The sequence below is a fragment of the Xyrauchen texanus genome, chromosome 8 (genome assembly GCF_025860055.1).
Source record: "Xyrauchen texanus isolate HMW12.3.18 chromosome 8, RBS_HiC_50CHRs, whole genome shotgun sequence".
Lineage (NCBI taxonomy): Eukaryota > Metazoa > Chordata > Actinopteri > Cypriniformes > Catostomidae > Xyrauchen > Xyrauchen texanus.
Genome location: NC_068283.1, coordinates 40,609,527 through 40,634,174, shown reverse-complemented (window position 1 = coordinate 40,634,174; position 24,648 = coordinate 40,609,527). Strand labels below are relative to the sequence as shown.

Sequence of the window (24,648 nt, the reverse complement as noted above, 5' to 3'; positions counted from 1 at the left end):
AGAGGAAACTCAAATAAGTCGGTTGTCGTCCTTGATACCGGAAGCTGAAGAACCGAATTGCGGGACGGGCCCGTGAATCGCGCAAAAACGAGCAACTTTTACGCACGGAAACGGAACATTCGCCGGAATCCGCTGATTACACTGATGATGATGATGATGATGGTGCGTTTCCTGCTTTAACAGGTAATAAAAAGCCTTTGTGAAAGTCTTTGGGCCGGCACGAGTTCAGCAGACTCGTCCCTCCATTTACGTTACAAATCCCGCCGGTACAGTGTCTCTCCAGCGGCTTCAGCCGAGATCGCGCCGTGCGCCACCGACCGCAACTTTCTGCCTGCGTAGTTTAGATTAGCTGTTGCAGCTCGCGGATTCTGGATGAACTGGTGCTCATTCTGCATCCATCCCACTGGAGACCTCCTCGCGGTGATCTTCGTGACCTTCTCCTCCTCCTCGGCGCACGGATTACACGATCAAGTATTAAGGAGAGGACTTCATTTTGGGGCAAAGTGGATATTGCTAAATCATAAGCGATGCGCAAGAGAAATGTGGGCTTTTGTGTTGCCAAAATGAGTAGCGGTGATGCGCTAACGTTTGGAATAAGTCTTTCATATATGTTAAGTAGCCTAGCTTATTTAAGAGTTAGTTGCCAAAATAAACGCGCTACCCCTGTCTGGCCCGTGCAGAAACGGTCGGGTTGATCTGTGGACCTGGAGTGCCTGGTGAATTATTAATAACCGTGTGCGCTTCGCAGTCTGTTGTGCTTACAGAGGGACCAGAACGGCAGCTGGGGGTTTAAGGGAATTAAATACGGGCTTGGAGTGAAGCAGGGACTGCAGGGGGATTATACCGTTCACCGGCAACAACATGAGGGATGGCGAAGAGAGAGACAGACACAGCACCGGTTCTACGGGGTGCTTGAGGGTACTAAGCACCCTTAAACTAAATGTGTAGCACCCTGAATTGCAGACCAGGGCAAACTACTGCCCGCGGGTCGATTTATAAGGAAAGTTTTTTATTAGATTATTCCTTTGGGAACTATCGCGCATCCACAAGCTTTTAATATGCTCAGGGTTGCCAGATAATATATGCAACACCCCAATCAGAGATTTATACTTGCACAAATTGGAAATATTTCGCCTATGTGTCATACTTAATTTATGCAATCTGGCAACCATGCACGAGAGTGCGCTCAATGCTGCACGGAGGGGACACGCGAGAGAGGAATATATTTATTCTTTGTGTTATTTGTAAAATGCTGAAGTCCCTCACACCTGTATGTGGATGTTACTCTGGCAGTACTCATTTATCAGTGTCATGCAGCCTGTGTTATTCAGTGGTGTACTGAATGGGGTGTCAAACACTGAAGAGACCCTTATCATGACCCATGAGCATGTAAACAGGTTGATAATGTTCTGAGAATAAAACAAGTAAACGGGTCCACTTTGCGGCCAACATTAAAATAAGCTTTCAGAATCTCTTTCCCGAATATTTTATTTTACTATTAATCCAGACTCCTGATGTAGAGAGTTAAATTGAATACTAAATTAACATTGCATTGAAATAATAATCAATTATAGTTTTATTCAGACTATATTCAGTTTAACAAACACATTATAGAAAAGTAGCAGCAAAACTTCAAGACAGAAATAGTGACAGAGAGAGAGAGACACACACAGAGAGAGAGAGAGAGAGAGAGAGAGAGAGAGAGAGAGAGAGAGAGAGATTTCCGAGGTGTGGAGCTATTACTTTTGTGAAGACCAGGCTTCTGTTATTTCATGCATTGTTTTTGCATTTGCCTTTAAACATTGTAATTCATGCACTGACAGGGCAGCATGCAGCTGTGAAATCTGCAGTGGTGCATGAGTGAAAACTAAATGCGAAACTATTTTTAAAAGCCTGCATTGGTTTGAATGAGTGAGTGTTTAGGCAAAACGTGAGCAGGTGTCGCGTGCAGTTTGGTCACTGCGAAATAGTTGTTAAAAATCTGGATTTATGGCAGCAAATCTTACAGAGAATCAAATAAATGTCACTTATTTTTAACATATAAAGTGTTAATCTTAACAGGGTGGTTTTAGATTAAGAACAAGGCCAATTGTCTTCAGAAAAGGATTTTCTTTTCTTTTCTTTTTTTATTAAATTCAGTGTGAAATTTCGATCTGTTCTTTAAATGAAGAGGAAAAGACAGACATTGTTACTGTCGACAATAAGTTTAAAATGATTAAAAATCTTAATTTGCATTAAAAGGTAATTTTGCAAATAACATGTTTAAATTTAACTCGTAAATTCATCTTGTGAGAGGAGAATTCGGGTTAATTACGACCGTTTTAATGAAGTCAATTTACCTCGGCTGTAAAACACGAGAGAGACCTCCAGGCGGCCTAAGAAAAACGACCTGAAAGAGACCCGCGTTGACCTTCTGAGAAGTCCCGATGCGCGCTGCGATGCACCTGCTTAGTGCAACTGTTTACTTTAAAGAAGAAAAAAAGTTTAATTTAGCTATAATTTCTCCCTGTAGATATAAAAAGGATGACACGTCTGTTAAAATCATTTTCTGATATGTATGTAGCTGTTTATCAGTTGCACGATAGATTATAAGATATTATTGTGTATTATATTACATTTCTGTATAATCAACATTGCTTCATAATTCACCTCGTTTGCAATCGTGGGATATGAAAGAAAATGTGCATTAAAAAAAAGAATACAACTAATTTTAGCAAGTCATTCTTAAGAATCATCATGAGGGATTAGAAATAAAGGACAACGAAAAACAGCTCTTACAATCATTTGGGGCAAACCATGTTACTCTCTCATTCACTTTCATTATTTTGATTGCAGTTGTATTCATTAATCTGTTCTCTGTTAAATCATTTGATAAAGTAAAATAAACTCTCATCCATTTATCTTTCTTCAAACATTTATGAAAGCATGGCTTTAACAGATTTATTTTGTGTTCAATTTCCATTCGTTAATACGATGGAAATATCAGCGAATGAAAATACAAATAACAGCAACATCTTCTTCAATATCAATATTCAAAATATTAATTCGTTTGCAGATACTATTTATTTTATAATCGATTAATATAAATGAAAAATCAATTAATATGTAAGAATATTATGACCAATTATTTCCTTTTATTTATTTATGTATTACACTTTAAACATTTTAGTAGGACGCTATGAGTAAGACAAACAAGAGAATATCAGCTCAGTGTTTATTATTATTGTTATTATTATTATTATCTGTCCTAAAAAATGTAAAAATAAATAAATGCTGTGCCAATAAGTTAGGCCAGTAAATTTGATATTAGTTCAATTTAAACGAAATTATATTCAAGTGTGTAAATAATAGCTATATCGGTATCAAATACATTTATTTTAATAATTACAATGACACTTTTTAAACTTATAGTTCATTTTTTTCCCCTTTTTGTCATAGAATATAATTGAGAAAATGTTGTAGTATAGTGTGTAGTATTAAAATAAAGTATTTAAGCAAGAACATTTGTAGGCCCAAATCTTAATGTGCTATTTAAAATGCGTTAAAAGGAATTATAGGGGTAAAAGCAGACGTGCATTTCCATACATTAAACTATTCGCATCACACACTCTGTGGCACCACATTCATATATGTTGCACTGTTCACCCTAAAACACTCTTAAAGGATACGTGATTGTAGACAAAGCACAGGAGGAAAAGACCGAAACACGGGAATATATATTGAAGTCGACTTTAAAGCATCGGCTATCGATATATCCAGATATGTTTGGCAGATGTGATAAATATTCAGATTTGGACAAACATCACAGGGGGGAACATACACGGATGGGCCACATGTGCAGATGCATTTAACACGTTTTGTAAAAACAAAAAAAAAAAAAAAAAATACTAAAAGTAGAACACATATGTTTTTAAATAGGTATTATTATTATAAAAGTGCATTTGTTAATGATTTGTTGTAAACGAATAAACACTGCGCAGTCGATCTGTCTTGAAGAAAAGCCAAAAAGCTCATTTAAAATTAACATTAAAACCGAAAATATATTTGATTACAAATCCATTGAAATGTATCTTTTAATACTACAAATAAATAATATTAATATTATAAAACGTAGGAAAGAAAGAATGGTTATTTATATATATATATATATATATATATATATATATATATATATATATCAAAGCAAATAAATGAAAATGAATATTTTATAGAGCATTATCAAAGAGGAAACAGCAACACAGAAATGTTTTTAGGTTGCAATGAGGTAGTTTGTAGTCTGTCATGTGATCATAAAGTAACACAATTATGACATCATAGCATTATGACATATGAAGCATCATAACATATGTTTCCCTCAACACTTCCAGCTTTGTACTTCAGAAAACAGAGCCAAATTTAGTGTGTATGAAGTAGTACTCACCTTTTGTCATAGTGGACAATTTGCTTAGTTACTCTTGAGTGCAAGCTCTGCCAAACCAGGACAGGTTCAGAGCAAAAACAGCACTGCTAGAAGTTAAGTTATTTAACCCTAGCTTATTTAAGATGATTTCAAGGTGTGCACATGCACTGTGAAATCTAATATGTAATATGCATAACCAAAAGAGTCACAAAGGTGTACATTTCTCATGTTTAGTTTAGTTTAGTTCTTTCCCGCACTTCAAAACTGGAGGATCATTTATTTTGTGCAGTCTAGATTGAATTTACTCAGGGCTCAACTGGCTGTTTCTTGGCTTGAGTTTAATTTCTGACTGCCTGTCTTTAATTTAGCAGGGCTACTTGGAGCTGAAAAGACAGCCATGAAACCCAGATTCAGCTAAGCAACAGCCGGGGCCAGGAATGCTGACCTTGGCGAACGAACCTGGCCAGCGACTGAGGTAGTGCACAGCTATAATCACAGATCTGTAGGCACAGTTCCCTCAACCTAAAGCAAAATAAGCATTTGCACCATGAATATGCCTGGATTAACCATTAAACCTCCTCTCTTTTCACTGTGCATGTCCAAAAATGTACTGTATATATTAGTTAACATGGGCATGCTTTACATTGCTTTACAAGTGCCAAATTACTGTGTAATTAGATAGTAAGTGAATAATACTAATAAACAGCACTAATAATAAAGAATAAAAACCTAATCCAAGTATCACTCTTCAATGAATCATGCGCCTTTATTTTTTAAGCAATCACACTTTAAATTTGTATCTGTTAACCATATGTGGACCCAAACCATATGTAAACTTGGAATATTAAGAATTACAAATTTGGGGTGGGCTCTTTTGACTTTAGCCAGAAAGCAACAACCTAGCAATCACCCAGAATACTCCAGCAATGTTTTATGTAGAGACGACTGGGGCTAGTTGTCACACTCTTTACTCCAGTAAATCTTTTTCAGTGTACAGTAGGTTTAACTATGTAAGTCAGTTTGTGTGTAGCCACATGCCTTGAAGTCTTGGCCACAAAAAAGGTGTGAACATGTTCACTGTTTTTGCGCAGGAAAAAAGATACAGCTCATTAAACACAAGATGACCTTTGTGACAACCTGCCCCAATACCAGGGCATGTTGTCACACTATATGGGGCAAGTTGTCACACTATATGGGGCAAGTTGTCACACTATATGGGGCAAGTTGTCACACTATATGGGGCAAGTTATGACACTATATGCGGCAAGTTGTCACACTATATGGGGCAAGTTGTCACTATGAAACTTGCCACTAAAGCAGTGGCATAGATTCAAGTGAACATTGTGGGACGATGGTGAAATGTGTCCACACCATCACCACCACCCAAAAAAAAACTCTCTTTAAATCTACACCTGCATTAAACAGCTTATTATAGCCTTTTCTGCAAAATTTGAAAAGTGAAGGAATTTCCAAAATGACTTACCTTCAAAGGCAAGCACGCCAACCTATCTTGGCTCATTTAAACCCCTAGAAACACTGCCTAACTTCAAGTTCAAAGTTACACTCATCTCTAAGGTCTCCCCTAAAGACCACACTGGCAAAGGCTTGAGAGGACTTTGAAAACATATTGAAAAGTGTAATCAAGCAGAGGCTGATAAAGTGCAATAGGATCAAACTGTCTGAGTACTTCAGGTAAAGTTTTACGCTACTTTAGCCTTTCCTTTAATGATAAAGGTTTTGTAGGCTATTTTTGATTAGAGTTTGGTCAACCTTTGGCCCAAAGTGAGCTATTTAACACTGGCATTTGTAATGTGATTATATACCATAGAATTACATTAACTCGATGGAGGTATGGCTAAAGCATTGGGGAGAAGGGATATAAAATCACAATACTGTAAAAAATAAAGACTGAAGCCCCTCACCCAGACCTGATCAAGCCAGGTAGATTGTTTATGCTCAGCGATGAGATAAAAAACTGAAAGCTGCACTGTGAGTGGTCATCTACAGTGTGGCTCTATCGGGATTGGAGCAGAACGCAGCTCAACCACCTTATCAGGATGGTGCACAGCATTGCTGCAGGAGAGCGAGTCTCAGGAGGAAACGCCTGCGAGCACCGCGCTTATCTTACACCAGCAAGAGGGGCTTATGCCTCTGATTAAGTGTGTGTGTGAGAGTTTGAGAGAGAGAGAGAGAGAGAGAGAGCGAGAACAGAAAGATCATCAATTGAACTCATGTGTACCTCCATGTATGTTTGTGGACAAAAATCAATGTATGTAATTAGGCAGAGGCTATTTTCAAGTGTAAATAGCAACCAAAAGCATCTTATTTGCGCTAAGTGCAAATAGTGTCAGATACTATTTGTACCCCTAATGAAAGAATAGCATACAATATAGCGGCATCACTGCAGAATGTGTATTGTGTTATTAAGAGTCCCACACACACCCTACACCAACCATAAGTAACCATAGTTTCACCATGGATTTTGTAGTCAAATCAAAGTAAGCACCAATGTTAACTTGGTTTCTATATTAACACTGTATAACTCTAGTAACATCATGGTTAGTTGCATTTAAACAATGGCTTCTGCTCTCATATTACTAGAGTAAATCCATGGTTAATTTTACCCAGATCAAACCTTTCTCTCAACTCCACGACCTTCACCGTGACCAAATCACTGCGAGGCAATCCTTTAAAGGAAAACTTTTTTGGGGGGATTTTCTCCCAATTTGGAATGCCCAATCCCCAATGCACTCTATATCCTTGTGGTGGCATAGTGACTCCCCTCACTCCGGTTGGCATAGGATGAATCTCAGTTGCCTCCATGTCTGAGACCATCAATCCACGCATCTTATCATGTGGCTTGTTGAACGCGTTACCACGGAGACCTAGTGCGCGTGGAGGCATCCATGCACAACTCACCACGCGCCCCACTGAGAGCCAGAACCACATTATAGCAACCACGAGGAGGTTACCCCATGTGACTTTACCCTCCCTAGCAACCGGGCCAATTGGTTGCATAGGAAGCCTGATTGGAGTCATGCAGCATGCCCTGGATTCGAACTTGTGACTCCAGGTGTGGTAGTCAGCATCAATACTCGCTGAGCTGCCCAGGCCCCTTAAAGGAAATCTTAAGAGTGCAGACAGGAACCAGGATGGAGAAAAGGGGCAAAGGGGGAATCAAACCCAGAACATACGCTTGATAAGAGCACATCCACACCATCTTTACACACTACACTCCTACAAAGAAGTTGTGCAACAGGATCATAATAGAATTCAAGACGTTGCCTCCGAAATCGAATGTACCCTGAAATCGACCCCACTCTGCCGAATTACCATCAGACATTTTTGCATCAATCCAAGCATGAATATATTTCCATATAGCACAGTGTTAAACCTGAATTATACAATGGAAGAAGCAAAAAAAAAATCTTCTGGATTAAATAAAGCACTCTAGCTAGGCGAATAAAGTCGGCGGTTATACTACAGTCTCATGTACTCATGTGTTTAATGTACTGTTCCAGCAACAGAAGTAATGCCAGTAATGCAGGTTTTCTTTCTCCATGGATCGGCAGTTTTGGCACTGCATTGCTTCTTTGCCTTATTAAACTTGTCACAGAGCCCCTTCCACTTTTGGCGACAAGTTATTTGATCTGAGATCATAAAAACTCCAATCTCTCTCCATTCATTGGTCAAAGCCATCTTTGAATATACTTCTGCACAATCTCTGAGTGATGGCCTACAAAGTTATCCATTTTAAAGACAGTAACCTTGGTAACAACTCCTCAGCTGGCACGCACATGTCCAAACCACACCCACGATTAGTTTTAACCAATCAACGCTCTTCGACCAGCCGAGTTCTCCTAGACCAAACATTTCTGAGATGTCTGCAAACAGAAGAAATATCACCAAATTGCCAATCTGTGGACATTTCACTAGGAAACTGGAGCTCACATGAGGCCATAGTTCAACAACACTTCCAGTTTCAGTAAAAACAGACCGATTTCAGCTGAAGAGCTTTGGACCTACTGTTGCCGAATTCACTGTGAGATCAGTTAAACCCGCCATCTCTAAGGGTGTAGCTGGTGGTTGCCAGGGTGTTGCTATGCAGTATCTATGGTGCGCTTGGTGGTTGCTGGTTGGCACATCAAAAGAGCTCACCTTCAAATCTTAACGAAATTCTGGTCTCTAGATATTACTCGGGTCATTCCTTTTTCTTACTCACTTTATCATCCACCAGGCGAAAATCCTATCGCCATAGTAGTAGCAAACCTCTCCTTAGTTATGCTTGGATGTTTAATACTTAGTGTTATGGTTTTTTTAAAAACAACTGAAGTTAAATTGAGTTCAGAACATTTAAAAAACTATGTAATCTTATGAATTTAATCGTAAAGCCTGAAGACTATTCAGAATTCAGTAAAAGGGAGAGTTCACCCAAAAATTAAAATGATCTCATCATTTACTCACCAGTTATCCCAGATGTCTTGATGAGTATGACTTTCTTTCTTCTGCTAAACACAACTGAAGATTTTTATAAGAATATCTCAGCTCTATTGGTCCACACAGTGCAAGTGAATGGGTATGAAAAAGTACATAAAGGCAACATAACAGTAATCAATACAACTCCATTTTTAATCCATGTCTTCAGAAGCAAAATGATAGGTGTGAGTGAGAAACAGACCAATATTTAAGTCCTTCTTTTGTTTTTGGCAATTTGCATTCTTCGTGCATATAGGCACGTACTGGGCAGGGAAAATGGGTATTTATCTGTTTCTCACACAAACCTATCATATCACTTCTGTCGATATGGATTTAACCTCTGGAGTCTTATGGCTTACATTTATGCTGCCTCTATATGCTTTTCTGGTCACCATTCACTTTTATTGTATGGACCAACAGAGCTAAGATATTCTTCTAAAAATATTTCTTTGTGTTCAGCAGAAGAATGAAATTCACACACATCTGGGATAGCATGAGGGTGAGTAATTCCTTTAATAATGCGCTTATTGCTTTAGTGTTTTGTTTATAAATAAGACCAATTAAAAAAATGAAAACGAAAAAAGAAAATCATGCTTTACCAGAAAATTAATCTGTAATATCTATAAAGTCCCAGAGTCATCACTGTGTAGTTTTATTACAGTAAATATGATTGTAAATTGTGTATAAAAAGAAATAAATAAGTAAATGATAATTGTATTTAGAACTCCAGTGAGCAAGCCGATGGCGACTGGCACACAAATATTGTCACATTTCATCCCGAGTGCTCACCACAGATAATGTGAACTTTGAGTGCCTAACATCCTATAAAATTATTATTAAAATGCACCTGAGCATGCAAATAGTGAAGAAAAAATTATAAAAATATAAATGCAATGCATTTGGCCTGAATATACATTAATATAGTAGGGTAAAAAAAAATAGTCAAGATCAAATCTGTCAGAAAGGCTTGGCTGGGATGTCCAGTGTGTGTGTGTGTGTGTGTGTGTGTGTGTGTGTGTGTGTGTGTGTGCGTGTGTGCGTGTATGTGTGTGTGTGTGTGTGTGTGTGTGTGTGTGTGCGTGTGTGTGTATGTGTGTGTGTGCGTGTTTTTGTGATTTACGAGGACAATTTTGTAAGTTACAAACTGGTAATTACAAGGTTATTGTGCTATAAATGTGATTTATGAGGACATTTATAGTGTCCCCATAATTCAAATCGCTTAAAAATCATACTAAACAATGTTTTATTGAAAATTTAAAAATGCAGAAGGTTTTCTGTGAGGGTTAGGTTTAGGGGTTGTGTTAGGTTTAGAGGATAGAATCTATAGTTTATACAGTATAAAAGTCATTATGTCTATGGAAAGTCCCCATAATGATAGGTAGACCAACATGAGTGTGTGCTGTGTGTGTGTGTGTGTGTGTGTGTGTGTGTGTGTGTGTGTGTGTGTGTGTGTGTGTGTGTGTGTGTGTGTGTGTGTGTGTGTGTGTGTGTGTGTGTGTGTGTGTGTGTGTGTGCGTGTTTGTGGAAGTGCTGCATCTGGTCTGGATCTAGGTTGGTCCAGGGGGATGTGGAGCATTAAAGCCAGTGGAAGCTGGGGGATATGGGTTGTCCTCCCCTAGAGAGCCAGAGAGAGGAGGCCTGCTATAATCTGCTTCCCTGGCTCTCCATGAAAGAGAGGAGAGGACACACACCAGAGACTGACCCCCTTTCCCCTTCAGCTCTATCCTTTCTCATATGTTATCACCATGCACCTCTCCTGCCCAATCTACACCACTCTGTTCCCTCTCTCTATTCTTCCCCAATCCTCATCTGTCTATCCGTTTTTGTTCTTCACCACTAAAACCTGCTTCAGTATTTCTTTGTTAATTTCTCATTCAAATAAAATAATTCTTTAAAAATAAGTCTGCTGCATCAGTTGTCATTGATGTGTTCTATCTAACTCTTTCTCTCTTGATCTTCCATCAGTTTAATAAATCGCACAATATTTAAGCTTGTACACACTTAAAAATAAAGGCACCAAGAGTTTTTAAAGCATAATAGCATAAGAAAACCTTTTCAAGTGCCATATGATGTCATAGCAGAACATTTTACATTTCCATATGATGTCATAGTAGAGCTTTTAAAAGTTCCATATGATGATGTAGGAGAACGTTTTTATTAAAGTTCTATATGATGTCATAGTAGAGACTTTTAACTGCCTGATCTCATGAAAATGATGTGGTCATGGCCAGGGTTGTATAAACCAAAAGTGAACGATATGGTGATGGAGTAAAACACTCCTCCCTAATCTAAATCTTTAACCTAAACCTAACCAATAGTGTCCTAAAAGCAAATGAGAGATGAACAACATCATAACACCGTGTCCTAACTACACGCGACGCGACGCCGTGACACGCGATAAAAGGTATCTTTTCCATGTTAATCAGAGTTTTTGTCCTAACCAGACGCGACGGCGACACGCAAAGTTTCTAATTTAGAAACGGTTCCTATTTCTGCGACGTCGCGGCTGACAGATCCGCCCACACAGAGATCTCATTGGATGGAAGTTCTGCGTGTCATGAATATTTAATCATCAAACATGGACGACGAGGAACTGATTGTCGAAGTTCAAAGGCATTCAATTCTCTACGATAAATCCCACAAATTCCACAAAGACATCAGGAAAAAGGATTCCGTCTGGAGAAGTATAGCTGAAGCATTGAATACACATGGTAAGTTAAGTTTAGACTTTCATCTACAGCGAATGAATGAATGAATGTAGCATTTAGATATAGTAGGCTACTAATGACGCATCAACCTGTGTAAAACAAATTCCGCTTTATTTTCAATGTAAAGTAGAGTGAATAGGCATGACGATTTGTGTCCCTGTATCCAGGGGTGTCATTCCAGACAATCTACTGAAATACAGGCAGGGTGGGGAGTCGCAATGACAATGACAGTAGTCCGAGCTGTGCACACTCGGCGCGCGCGAGGCAGATCTGGCTCGTAGTAGAGATATTCAGAGATATTCAGAGGTAGTCAGTATATTTTGTTAATGTTTTGATTTTAATAATGTTATTTCTTGATTTGATTATGTCCTTACCCATTTCCAATGCGAGTGCGGGTGCGGGCCAGCAGTGCGCTTTCACAGAGAGACTCCGCCCACACGCTGTTCTGAATGGCTGTGATTTTTGATTGACGTGTGGCGTCTCACAGTCGCGTCGCGTCTAGTGTGGACAGACACACTTGCTGTCGCTGGAATTTTATCGCGTCGCGTGTAGTTAGGACACGGTGTAAGGCTATCCTCGACCAACACCTAAACCTAACCTATAATGACTTTAAAGCAAATGTGACATGAAAAGCACATTTTCTAAGGCAACCAAGTCATTTCATGTTGCTTCTATGAAACTTTTGTCTCACGTGTCAGATTGTGTGTTTGGCTGGCATCGATTCTCGGTCTTCCATGTCTAAACTCCAGAACTCTATCAGATGAGCTAACTCGCAAGCTAATCATGTTGAAGTAGGTGTAAATGTAGTACTGTGTGTAATACAAGCATTCAAATGTATAGTTTTTCAAATGATAAATAAAAGTGTGAGTAAAAGTGAGAACAAAATGTTTCATAACATTCCAGTGTGTGAGTAATAGTGCGAAAAAAGTGTTTATAAAGTTGTAATCAGGCAGTGAATAAAACTCAAAAATGCAGTTATACTGTAGTAACTTTTCTGCCTTTTAAATTTCCATATGATGTCACAGTAGACCCTTTACAGTTCTATATGATGTCACAGTAGACCCTTTACAGTTCTATATGATGTCACAGTAGACCCTTTACAGTTCTATATGATGTCACAGTAGACCCTTTACAGTTCCATATGATGTCACAGTAGACCCTTTACAGTTCCATATGATGTCACAGTAGACCCTTTACAGTTCTATATGATGTCACAGTAGACCCTTTACAGTTCTATATGATGTCACAGTAGACCCTTTACAGTTCCATATGATGCCATGGGAGAGATTGCATCTAGTCTCTATATCTACACTTGCATCCAATAGATTGACAGTTTTTGTTAGAAAAAAAATCCATGCTCATCTTTATGAATGAAATGTTTGGTTCAAATATTTCGATATTTTAAGTTGTTCATCTCATCCTCCATATATCTCAGGCAGTGTGATAATGATGATGTTTTCTGGGATGGTTTCTCTGGGCTCATCGTCCTATTTCTTTGGCTTCTCTTTTGGTTCCATCAGTCTTTTCACAACTCTAAGCATATAGCCTTGTTTTGTGGAATCAGGCCACAGAGTCTGGCCTAGTCTTACGATTCCTCTATTCCACCATCTCATTGAGGGGAGGGGCTTCCTTGGCAGTGCCAGGCTCTGTTTGGTAGAATGGGTCCAAATTAACATGAATATTCATGAGCACCCCCCCCCCAACATACACACACACACACACACACACACACACACACTTAACAGCGCACCAACACTTGGTAGCAGCACATGGCGGGACAGCTGTTGCAGGCCAAAGCGGGCATCTGTGCACAGAGAGACAGAGATATGGACCAGGCGAGAAGGAGAGGTGTGGACATCTGTAGCCAAGGATTGACAAACGCTTGGATGGATGAAGAAGAGAGAAGAGAAGCGAAAAGAGAGGAAGCTGGACAAGAACAAGGGAGCAGGACTATTTGAACAGATGACAGGGATGTGCTAGGGTGTGCGTGTGTGAGAAAGTGATCGTCGAAGGACTGGAGAGAAACGAACAGATGTAGTGTAAGTGGTATTCAGAGTACATTTCAGTTACCTGCATTACACTGTAAAAACATTTTTTTTAAAATACATTTTTGGGAAGAACATAAGGCATGCTTGCCCATGCAAATGTTGCCACCACGATGCTAGGGTGCCCATAGTTCCAGGATGTTGCTAGGGTGTTCTATATGTTGCTAGGTAGTTACTAAGGTTTTCTGGGTGGTTGTTAGGTCCAAGACAAAAGAGCTCACCACCAAGTCCCTAAAATATTCTAGTCCTTAGATACGACCTTCTTCAATGCAAGCAAAATAAATCCAATTTGGAAATGGAATTGTAAGGAATTTAACTGTTTCCAATTCCGATTACTCACTATTAACACTTCCATTCATAGTTCTTTGGAGGGTTCTTGAAGATACATTATAGGTTCTTCAGATCAGTTTTTTGGATTCTGAATTCTTTAAAGCAGCAGAACATTGATGGTTTTGTAAAGAACTAGAAAGCAAAAAGTGAATGTTCTTCTACGGCATCATTTGTGGTTCTAATTGGAACCAAGTGTTTTGAAGTACCACAGAAAAGAAGTCTCTAGCCGTTTGCTGCCCCATTGTTGCTCAATCTCCAGAAACCCCAACTTGTAACCCCTGACACAATGCCGCTCTCTTAGTAATCTCCTCTTCCTCTGATGATTTCTCCACCCCTCAACATTAAACTTCAACTTGCTCTGTTTTTGTCCCCAAAGGACTTAAGCTCTAGACAGCAGTCTTATCCACGCATACACAAACTGGCCGCCCAGTTTTCACTGCCCTACATAGCCAGTAGCACAGCAGGCAGTCTCTATGAAAGGCCCATGAGGTTTCAACTGTGTCAGATCCCCCGATAAGTCTGTGTGTACAGAAGTCTCTGAAATCCCCCATCTGAGGACTCTCAGTGTTTTGGGGTTATGCTTTACATCACTTTCCATGATTAATTAGGCTTAATTGAAAAGGAAAAGTAGCACACAAATGTAAATATTCTCTTAGTGCGTGATCGAATCCAACGTTGGGGCACCGATAATAAAATACAATTATTTTATTTGAAAAATAGCTGCTTTTGTAGAGGAAAATGAAGATGTAGAGGAATGCTTTTAATAATCAAATTGATTACTTTATCAAAGAAATATTCCGGGATCAATAAGCTCAACCAACAGCATTTGTAGCATAATATTGATTACCACAAAAATGTAATTTGACTTGTCCCTCCTTTTCTTAAAAAAAAAAAAAAAAAAAAAAAGTTACATTGAGGCACTTACAATGGAAGTGAATGGGGCCAATTTTTTAACATAAAAATACTCACTGAAAATCACTCATTAACCTTTTCTGTGTAAAGTTATATCTGATTTTACAACTTTGTTGCCATGACAATGCAATGTAAAATGGTCAATAACCCCTAAAACCCTAAAATGACTATAACAATTATGATTTAAATGACTTCACAGCAAATAATACATGAGTTTTAACAGAAGAATGAATGTAAGTGCTTTTATGAAATTATAAGCTTCATATTTCTGTTTAAACCCTCTAAAAATTGGCCCCATTCACCTCCATTGTAAGTGCCTCCCTGTAACTGGATTTTTGCTATTTTTAAGTGTGGAAAGAAAAATCACACACAGGATCACTTTGATCACTGAGAAAACATTAAATGGACGGCACATGAAGACTTTTACTTTTTAAGTCCACTAGTTGTCATATGTTTCTCCAAAGAAAAAGACCCTCACCACCCCAATCTTAACAGTATCTCAAACAGTACCTTAGATCTGCCAAGATAACAAAGTCGGCAATCAAAAGTTAGAGACTTCACATTTTTTGGCGTAAAATTAGTTTTCGGAAGTGTGAAAAGAAAAACAAATCTAACCAAGAGAAAGAGAGCAAAAAGAAAGAGAGAGTGGTCATACCATCAGCCACGACCTGGCAGAAAAGTCATAACACAGCTGCCACCTTAACCCGGGGTCAGCCTGCCTGTCCAGCGCCATTCCCGCGCCCTCCTGCCAGAAGAAATCCTCTTCCTGGGATGGCGGAAAATTAATAAATAAAAAGAAAATGCGTGGCGAGCACCAATCAGGAGAAGCGTGCGGGCAGGATACAGCCAGCATGCATGCCTGTGTTTGTGTGAAGATGTGTTAGCAAGAGGGAGAGGGAACATTGACACAGAAAACGCCAGGAAGTGCAATCCGGGCAGCTGTAGCCATATGGAAACAGCGCCAGCCGCCCGCCTGCCATCAGCAGACTTACTGACATACCGATCCTACACAGCCAACTGACATTGGGCGCTGAGTGTGACCACAGTGTTTATGTGCACACACAATCAAATATTTACTTGAAAGAGAGCATTTACTGGAGCTGTAGGGATTTTATGTGTCTGTGATCTACTTATCAATCTACACATTATTCTTCCTTGCCCAAATGGTCTTTTTGAAATCCATTTTAGTAATATTGGCCTTGATTAAGAAGGAATGGAACCAGTTTGTCCATTTAGGGTATGGATGTACATCAAGGCTGGACTGGTATTGCACTTTGGGGCCAATCAGGGGCAGACTGGGCATCAGGAGAACCGAGCGGGCCGTAGGGTCAGCCGTGAAATGTGCCGAATGGGCCACGATAAGCTAAAATGAACCGCCATGTTATGGCGGACCGTTGGAGGACCGTTGTACAAAACCAGCCAATAAATCAAGCTGACACGTAACACGATAGAGTCATAGAAGTGGACACAATATGATGTAGTCACTTCAGACAATGTGCTTTTCATTTTGCTTCTGTATTTTAAAACACTATTGGTTAGGTTCAGGTAAAGTTTTAGGCTAGGTAGGTAAGTTTTAATCATTAAAATATCCATCTAAATTCACCATAAAACCTTGCCTGAATTTGACACCATTTTATATGCTTTTGGTGCACCCTGCTGGACATTTCACTGGGAAACTGCAGCAAAACGTGCAACTAAGCACGTCATTTTAGCTTTGCAAAAAAATTGCAATTCCTACTTTAATTTCTTGAGACCTGGCTGGATCAGGGCCTGGACGATAAGATGGCCAAAAAAAAAAACATAGACTTAAGCTCAAAGTATACTTCGATTTTCCCCATTGCTGGTCGCTCCGCACACAGTACGCATAACGAAAATTTGGTCCTCTGCACAGATATTTCCAACAAGCAGACAGTCCTCGTCTGTGCAAATTGTGGACTGTACTAAAAGAGCATCACAAAGCACACTTACAAATAATTTAGCCTATTATTAAGACTTACACATTTCTATTTCATAACAAAATTCCTTTAAATTTAATTGAGTAATCTGAACTAATTTCTTTAACTAATTTGCGTAAGTAGAGTATGCACTAAAAACAACCACCAAGAACACCCAAGCAATGCCCAAACAACCACTCATACCACCTTAGCAGGTTTACATGCACAAGTACTGCTCATATAGGGAAGACTGGGGCTAGTTGTCACATGGGGAAGTTGTCAAAATGGCAATATCTCAGTAACAATAAGATTTGAATCACAAGTCTATTTGCTCAAATGTGTTTTCTCGATCAGTGGTTTTGTATGTTGGTTTCTAACACCTTGTTTAAAACCCTCTTGAATTAGAATATTTTTTCCCCCGAAGTTTTGTTATAGCTCTTCGGCAAAAAGCGAACATAATCAAACCACACTGGCAAACATCCAGGGAAGGGATAACTCTGAAGACAGATTTTTACCGAAAGGTTTCAATGTGTCTTTTTCATGTCATTTACATGAAAATCAGGTCAGAGCATGTTTTCACATTTTTATCGGGGCAGATTTTCACTTGCATTTTTAATGTCATAAATATATATAATTTATCAATTACAACATTTGTATACAAAGCAATGATTTGATATTTTTCTATGCTACCTTTTCAATTTAGTTGTTTCATTTCAAATTACTTTTTATCTTTAGCTGAGAAACCTATAATTTTGCAGTTTAATGCATGCATAGATATAAAGATAGGTGTAGAATTTGTCTTGATGGTGGTAATGGTCCCCGGTCCCCCTATATGACCAAATGAATGGTACTTTCAAATATTTCAGTTCTTGTTATCTTATTAGCTGCGTCCATTTGCATCCAAACAGTGCCATCATGCATGCATGCATATAATGTGTGAAAGTGATTACGAGAGCACATGCAGTCCTGAGAGCAGCAGTAGTCTTTAGAGAGACACACAAAGCTCTGATGAGAAGAACCCTGCGTGTCCGATGAGGGACAATTAAAGGTCTGCTTTTGGTGTGATGGCTGCTAGTGCAGGACTTGGCATTGCTTCCTAATTTTAGAGAAATAAAACATGCTAAACAAGAGAGTGTGTATGCTTTGGGACTGGCACTAGGCTGGTATGGCGTCAGAGATAGAAAGGGGTAGCATCAAGATAACCCGAGGTAATATGGAAATCATTGGTGTGGAGCTGTATTGCGGAGCCTTATTACAATGGAAGTGAATAGGGGCCATTTCGTTAATGAAAAATACTCACTTTTTAAAAAGTGTAATTGCCACAAGACGTAAACAGTATGCGTGTTAACCTGATTTTAGTGTGATAAAATCACTTGCTAAGCTTTTTGTGTGAAGCTATATCCAATTTTTTGGCTTTGTTGCCATAACAATATATTGATGCAAAACCTGTAGTCTTGCAAAAAGTCTAATTACATGGTTTGCCTTTTTTATTATTGTTTTAATGTGTCCCTTGATGTTCACTAATACTATTAGTAATGTTTTTTTGCACAAAAACTGTAATATATTTGTAAAACATGATCATTTTCCACCCTCATTCTGACCCACTGTCAGAAACAATCTGTTTTGGTGCTACTTCTACTTTTAAGACTTAAGACAGTAAACGCCCATATGATTGGCTCTCTGCACTCTCTCCTTGCCATCTCACTGATTACTGCTCCTGGGCAAGGTAAAGTAGGCATTCGTGCATTGTTGAGGAGGCGGTCAGATGCACATATCTACCACAGTGTGACATCACAATGTGGAGGAAGTAGAGAACGAGTCGCTTTAAACAAATTTACAGCTCAAATATTATTTGAATTTTAACAGAAGAATTAAAGGGATAGTTCCCCCAAAAATGAAAATTCTCTCATGATTTACTCACCCTCATGCCATCTCAGATGTGTATGACTTTCCTTAGAAGAATATTTCGTCTCTGTAGGTCCTCACAATGCAAGAGAATGGTTGCCAAAATTTTGTCATCATAAAAGTAATCCATACTACTCCAGTGTTTTAGTCCATATCTTCAGAAGTGATATTATAGGTTTGGCTGAGGAAAAAGATCAAAATTTAAGTCCATTTTTTATAGAAATTCTTCTCCCTGCCCAGTATGGGGCAATATGCACAAAGAATGTGAATCACCAAAAACACAAGAAGAAGAATGTGAAAGTTAAAGTGGAGATTGACTGAACAGGGAGGAGAATTTATAGTAAAAAAGGACTTAAATACTGATCTGTTTCTCACCCACACCTCTCATATCGCTTTAGAAGTTATGGGTTTTACCACTGGAGTTGTATGGATCACTTTTATGCTGACTTGTGTGATTTTTGGAGTTTCATAATGTTGGCACCCATTCTCTTGCATTGTATGGACCAAAACAGTTTAGAAATACTTCAGGTGAGCCCCATCACGCTCCGCCAAATGGGGAAAAAGTCAACGCAATGATCCACGGGAGGGGCGCATCGTTCCGTCACAACTGGTATAATAAATTGTGCATCTTTAACTCAGATTATGCTAAATTAGCTACCATCTTGTATAGCTAATGCACATACATGTTCTTGAGTCGATTGACAGGTGATTTCTGTATCTAAAAGGTGATTGGATATTTGACCTGTAAGGCGGGAATTCCTTTTTTCATCCATTGACCGTTGGCTGTCATTGGGCATGCCAATTTCTCCCATTCATTTTAATTGAAGTGGCCAGTCTCTGCTAAATAGTCTCTGTTTTGTTTGGAAATGACAATGACATCACCAACGAACAGTCCTTGAAATGATCTATATCAACAAAACACAAGTATTTTCATTGTTTATCGCTTTATTATAGACAGTGCTAGGTAGATTACTTCTGAATTATAATTTGGTACTGAAAAGAAAACATGTATGTACATTTTTAAGCGGATTATTAATATATAATCATGTTAGCCATAAAAAGTCAGTGTAATCTGATTTAATATTTTTAAAATGTAATTTAATCTAAATTTTGGTTACATGTAGTCCGCCACAACCCAGCAGTGATAGTTGCCATTTGTCAAACTGTACCAGGGGTGGCAAAAGACCATTTAGTATATAAATGTGAGTTGAAACTCAAAGGATTGTACCCTGAAACTGACCTGTAGATTTAGCTTTTAAAAATGCACTTTAAATGGATACAATAAATGTAACATTTCACATTCTGTGCTCTCTCATTTACAAAATCTCAAAGGTTTCTGGGCAACGTGGCTTAAAAAAAGAAAATGTTTCCATGGCATCTTTTTGGCACACTACTGCTTGCGCCGTGCCCAGGACAGGAGGGTTACCATGGCATCAACAGGCACCTCGTAAAGCAAATCATTGTTGGGGGGGTTGTGGGAGAATGTTTTCTGCTTGACTGTGTCACCCCAAATATCCAAATGTTATGCCAGCCTCCTTTAAATACTAAAGGGCACGGGATAATGCCAGGCTGGCTTTTATCCTCACCAGCTTACCATTTCTCTCTTTCCACTGAAAATCATTTATCTATCTGTCTGTCCATCTGTCTGTCTCTCTAGCACTCACTTCACACTTGTGGCGTGGCCTGCCAGCTCATCTGTCTCTTGATTTATCTCCAGCTGCCTTCACCCAACAGCAAACCAACAGCATTTGTCTAAAGAATTACAGCCAAAGTTTTGATCAATGATGGCCGATACAGCAGAGGTAGGTGGTAGATCTCTTCTGTGCCTTGGCAAACTTGCTCTTTTGAGTGGTGAATTTTTCATTATTAATTATCTTTACATTTATTCATTTATTCATTTTGAAGACCCATCAATCCGAAGCACCTCACAAATGTGCAATACATCAATACAAAGTTCAAAAGTTGCTCTGAGAAGTACAGAGAAGAGATGAGAACAGTGAAAGAACAGTTTGAGACGTTGTTGTTTTTAGTTGCATTGTTTTAGTTCCATACCAGGATTGTGTCAAGCGCACAGATGAGATCTTGAGATGTTTTTTTAAAGCTGCAAGGGCTGTTCATTACCTTACATGTAAAAGCGTTTCACAAAATGATCTCTCATAAAAGCAAACCTCCATCTGTACTGTTCCTTTAAATTCCAAGCGTTTAAAAGCACATGTTGTTGCAGGTGTTGTAAAGTCTTGAATGCAGAATATTGATATTCCTAAAGTTTGGAAGCTATGCAAGACTTGCTCAACACCTGTCAGAGCACCTGTTTCGTTAAGAAACGGATTATACTGATCTGACAGAATGCTCACTTATATGATGTATGCAATTATGAATAGGTAAACAATGTAACCCCTCTAAAGATTGCTATAATCAAATCAGAAACATAGGCCACCTATACCTGCTAATTAGAGAAACATATGACATAATTCAAAGCTGTGTATTCAGATAGGTAATGGACTTAAGAGCTAGTAACTTGTGCAATGTACAATAATAATAAAAAGAAAGAAACACTTTTATTGCAAAGAAGATGAAAGTCAAATTTCGTGCATTTTGTGGAGTGTTGGTGGCGTAGTGGGCTAAAGCACTGAACTGTTAATCAGAAGGTTGCTGGTTCGGTCCCCACAGCCACCACCATTGTGTCCTTGAGCAAGGCACTTAACTCCAGGTTGCTCCGGGGGGGGATTGTCCCTGTAATAAATGCATTGTACATTTTTCAAACTAACCTTTATAACCAGAACCAGTGTACCTTATATCATGAATGCGTCATATCAGAAATTCAGTAGCGGAATATGCAACACTACGAATGTCCATCTGACATCTGACAATGCAACAAGGCAAATATGAACATGCCAGACAAAGAGAAGCACACAGATAGATATTAACTAACTGTCGTTCTCAGCAGTGGGGTTCATTCCAAAACCAAATAGTGCCCAATAAAACCATAGTAATTAGGAACATATCCACATGCAGTTTGAGATATACTGTAATTGAATTTGAAATGTAGCAAATATTTAGGAAAGCCCCTCTCAGAACGGCACATGTGCATTCAAAAAGACTTAAACTGACAATAAATACTAGTAATATAAATATCCTTCACAATACAGTCACTTCACAAGCATTATTCCATTATTTCTATGTAAAATGGAGACATTGAGTGGCAAATCAAACATCCGATAACTAACAGATCTCTATTTTATATTTTGGGTTACTGTGATCACCTGCGGGGTGGAAAATCTTGACAACCTTTCTGTAAATATTACAAAATGCATTAATATTTTTCTATTAAAAACTCCATAATGTTAGTAAATGTAGGATTATTTCTTCCTGAAAAAATATCCTAGTATCTAAAACAATTTTGTTCATGCATGTTTTCTGCTTAAATCAAGAGAATCCATTTCTTTGATAAATTGTGTAATACATTTCAGTAATATTACACAGCTCAGTTACACATAAGGACTTGAAAATGCAGCATGACTCTTAAATTTCATCTCATATGTGCCAATAATTAATATAAAACACACAGCATGTTCGGTGTGCATGCAGAAATTCTTTAAAATGTTATGCCTTATTTAAAATCATGACTGAAGACCGAAAACACTTATGTAAATTGCTCTTACTTAGATGTAATGTTTGATCTATGTGATATATATATATATATATATATATATATATATATATATATATATATGTATATAGTGCATGTTTGAGTTCACCTTCAGAAACTGAATTACAATTACAACATTGTTATTTGTGACTTATTCAGAAGGGGTTATAAATGTGCTGTTGTGGTTCCCTGGTACGATGATGTTTCAGATGCTAATGCCATTGTGTTTTAGATTTCTAACCACTTCACAGATTTCATATTAGCAAACTAGAGTCGTTTAGGACATCTACTTTGTGCATGACACGAGTAATTTTTCCAACTATTGTTTATAGACAGATTGTTTCATACACTAAGTTAACTGTGCCTTTAAGCAGCTTGGAAAATTCCAGAAAATTATGTCAAGCCTTTAGACAATTAGCAAATTAGCTTCTGATAGGAGGTGTACTGAACTGGAGGTGTACCTGTGTATGTATTTAGAGGCCTACCATCAAACTCTGTGTCTCTTTGCTTGGTGCAAAATGTGCAAATCAATCCCAGAACAACATCAAAGGACCTTGTGAAGATGCTGGAGGAAACAGATGGACAAGTATCTATATCCACAGTAAAACAAGTCCTATATCGACATAACCTGAAAGGATGCTCAGCAAGGAAGAAGTCACTGCTCCAAAACCACCATAAAGAAGCCAGAATACAGAACGTGTGTTATGCCATGGCATTACAACTGAAATCAATGTAAATTTCCAAACTTGTACTAGTAGCCTGGCTGATTATATATATATATATATATCTTCTTCTTTTTTTTACAGTGAGTAATTTTTATTATACATATTTATTCACTATTTACACAGACAGCTACACAGTCAATAGCACAGGTGCATTAAAAAAGACAAACTGACAATAAATCCGTAATATGTAAAATAATTTATATATATATATATATATATATATATATATATATACATGACAAAATTTTGATATACTATATCATTCTTTATTATAGATACATATATATATATATGATATACATATATATCATATATATATATATATATATATATATATATATATATATAATTACACATTTTAGAATAATAGTAGAATTTTTTCTGATTATGTTTGCACTATTGATTTGACATTGTGATGAAATATAAGGTTTCACTACATGTGTTTTAAAATACTACTGCATTGACAATACACTCCTCACACCCTTCACTGGCGTTATATAATGAAGTTATGACTGATTTCTAGCACTCATCTTTTAATTCAAGGAAATAGTTGTAAAATGTCCCATGCCGTTGTAATTCGCAATGAAAGCGCACAGATTAAATGTGTTTGGGATTCAAACACGACTTACTATGTGTGAAAACATGGTAACACTTTGTGGTTTGTCTAACTGTGTTTGAGTCGCTGTTTCAGCACATAAACATTCAACCAACGCCAGTCACGCCGCACAGGTGCAAGAGAACCGCGTGCTAGAGCGCCCCCTCCTGTTCATAGAGTGTCACAGACCAGCCATTTAAAAATCAACAAATACTGAAGACATAAACAAGAAATATAAACTACATATTGATAAATATTATATATATATATATATATATATATATATATATATATATATATATATATATATATATATATATATATATATATATATATATTTTTTTTTTTTTTTATTATTTTTTGTATTTTATTTATTTATTTTTTTTTTTGTTTTCTGTTTCAGAAGGAAATTGGTACACTGAACACAAAGTATAATCAGGACATTACTGAGGTAAAAAAAGCAGCACCATCACTATTTGAATAAAGTCATTTTTGATCAAATCTAGACATCAGCATCACTCCAACACCTTATCCTTGAGTAATCATACTAAATTGATAATTTGATACTAGAAAATCACTTGCCATTATATCAAACACAGCTCAAAGCTATTTGATTCATTAAATGAAGCTTAACGTTGTCTTTGTGTTTGTTTTTGAGTTGCCACAGTATGCAATAGACTGGCATGTCTTAAGATCAATATTAGGTCAAAAATGGCAAATAAGGAAACCGCTTTCTCTAGAAACTCATCAGTCAATCATTGTTTTGAGGATTGAAGGCTATACAGTGCTTGAAATTGCCAAAAAACTGCAGATTTCCTACATCGGTGTCACTATGGTCTTCAAAGACAAAGGACAACTGTCTCTAACAATGACAGAAAGAGATGTGGAAGACCAGATGTGCAACTAAACAAGAGGATAAGTACATCAGAGTCTCTAGTTTGAGAAATAGACACCTCACATGTCCTCCGCT

The 24,648-nt window shown here is 37.9% G+C and overlaps 1 protein-coding gene and 1 long non-coding RNA gene across 3 annotated transcripts in view; one reads left to right on the top strand and one right to left on the bottom strand.

Annotated features, from left to right (window-relative positions):
- The window catches only part of nfixb (nuclear factor I/Xb), a 231,448-nt gene that overhangs the window by 202,681 nt on the left and 4,119 nt on the right, over window positions 1-24,648 (bottom strand). The window lies entirely within an intron of this gene.
- On the top strand, window positions 39-24,112 carry LOC127647168 (uncharacterized). The gene is made up of 4 exons (XR_007971019.1): window positions 39-183; window positions 4,768-4,874; window positions 20,367-20,511; window positions 24,082-24,112. It is a non-coding gene; the product is annotated as an uncharacterized LOC127647168 (long non-coding RNA).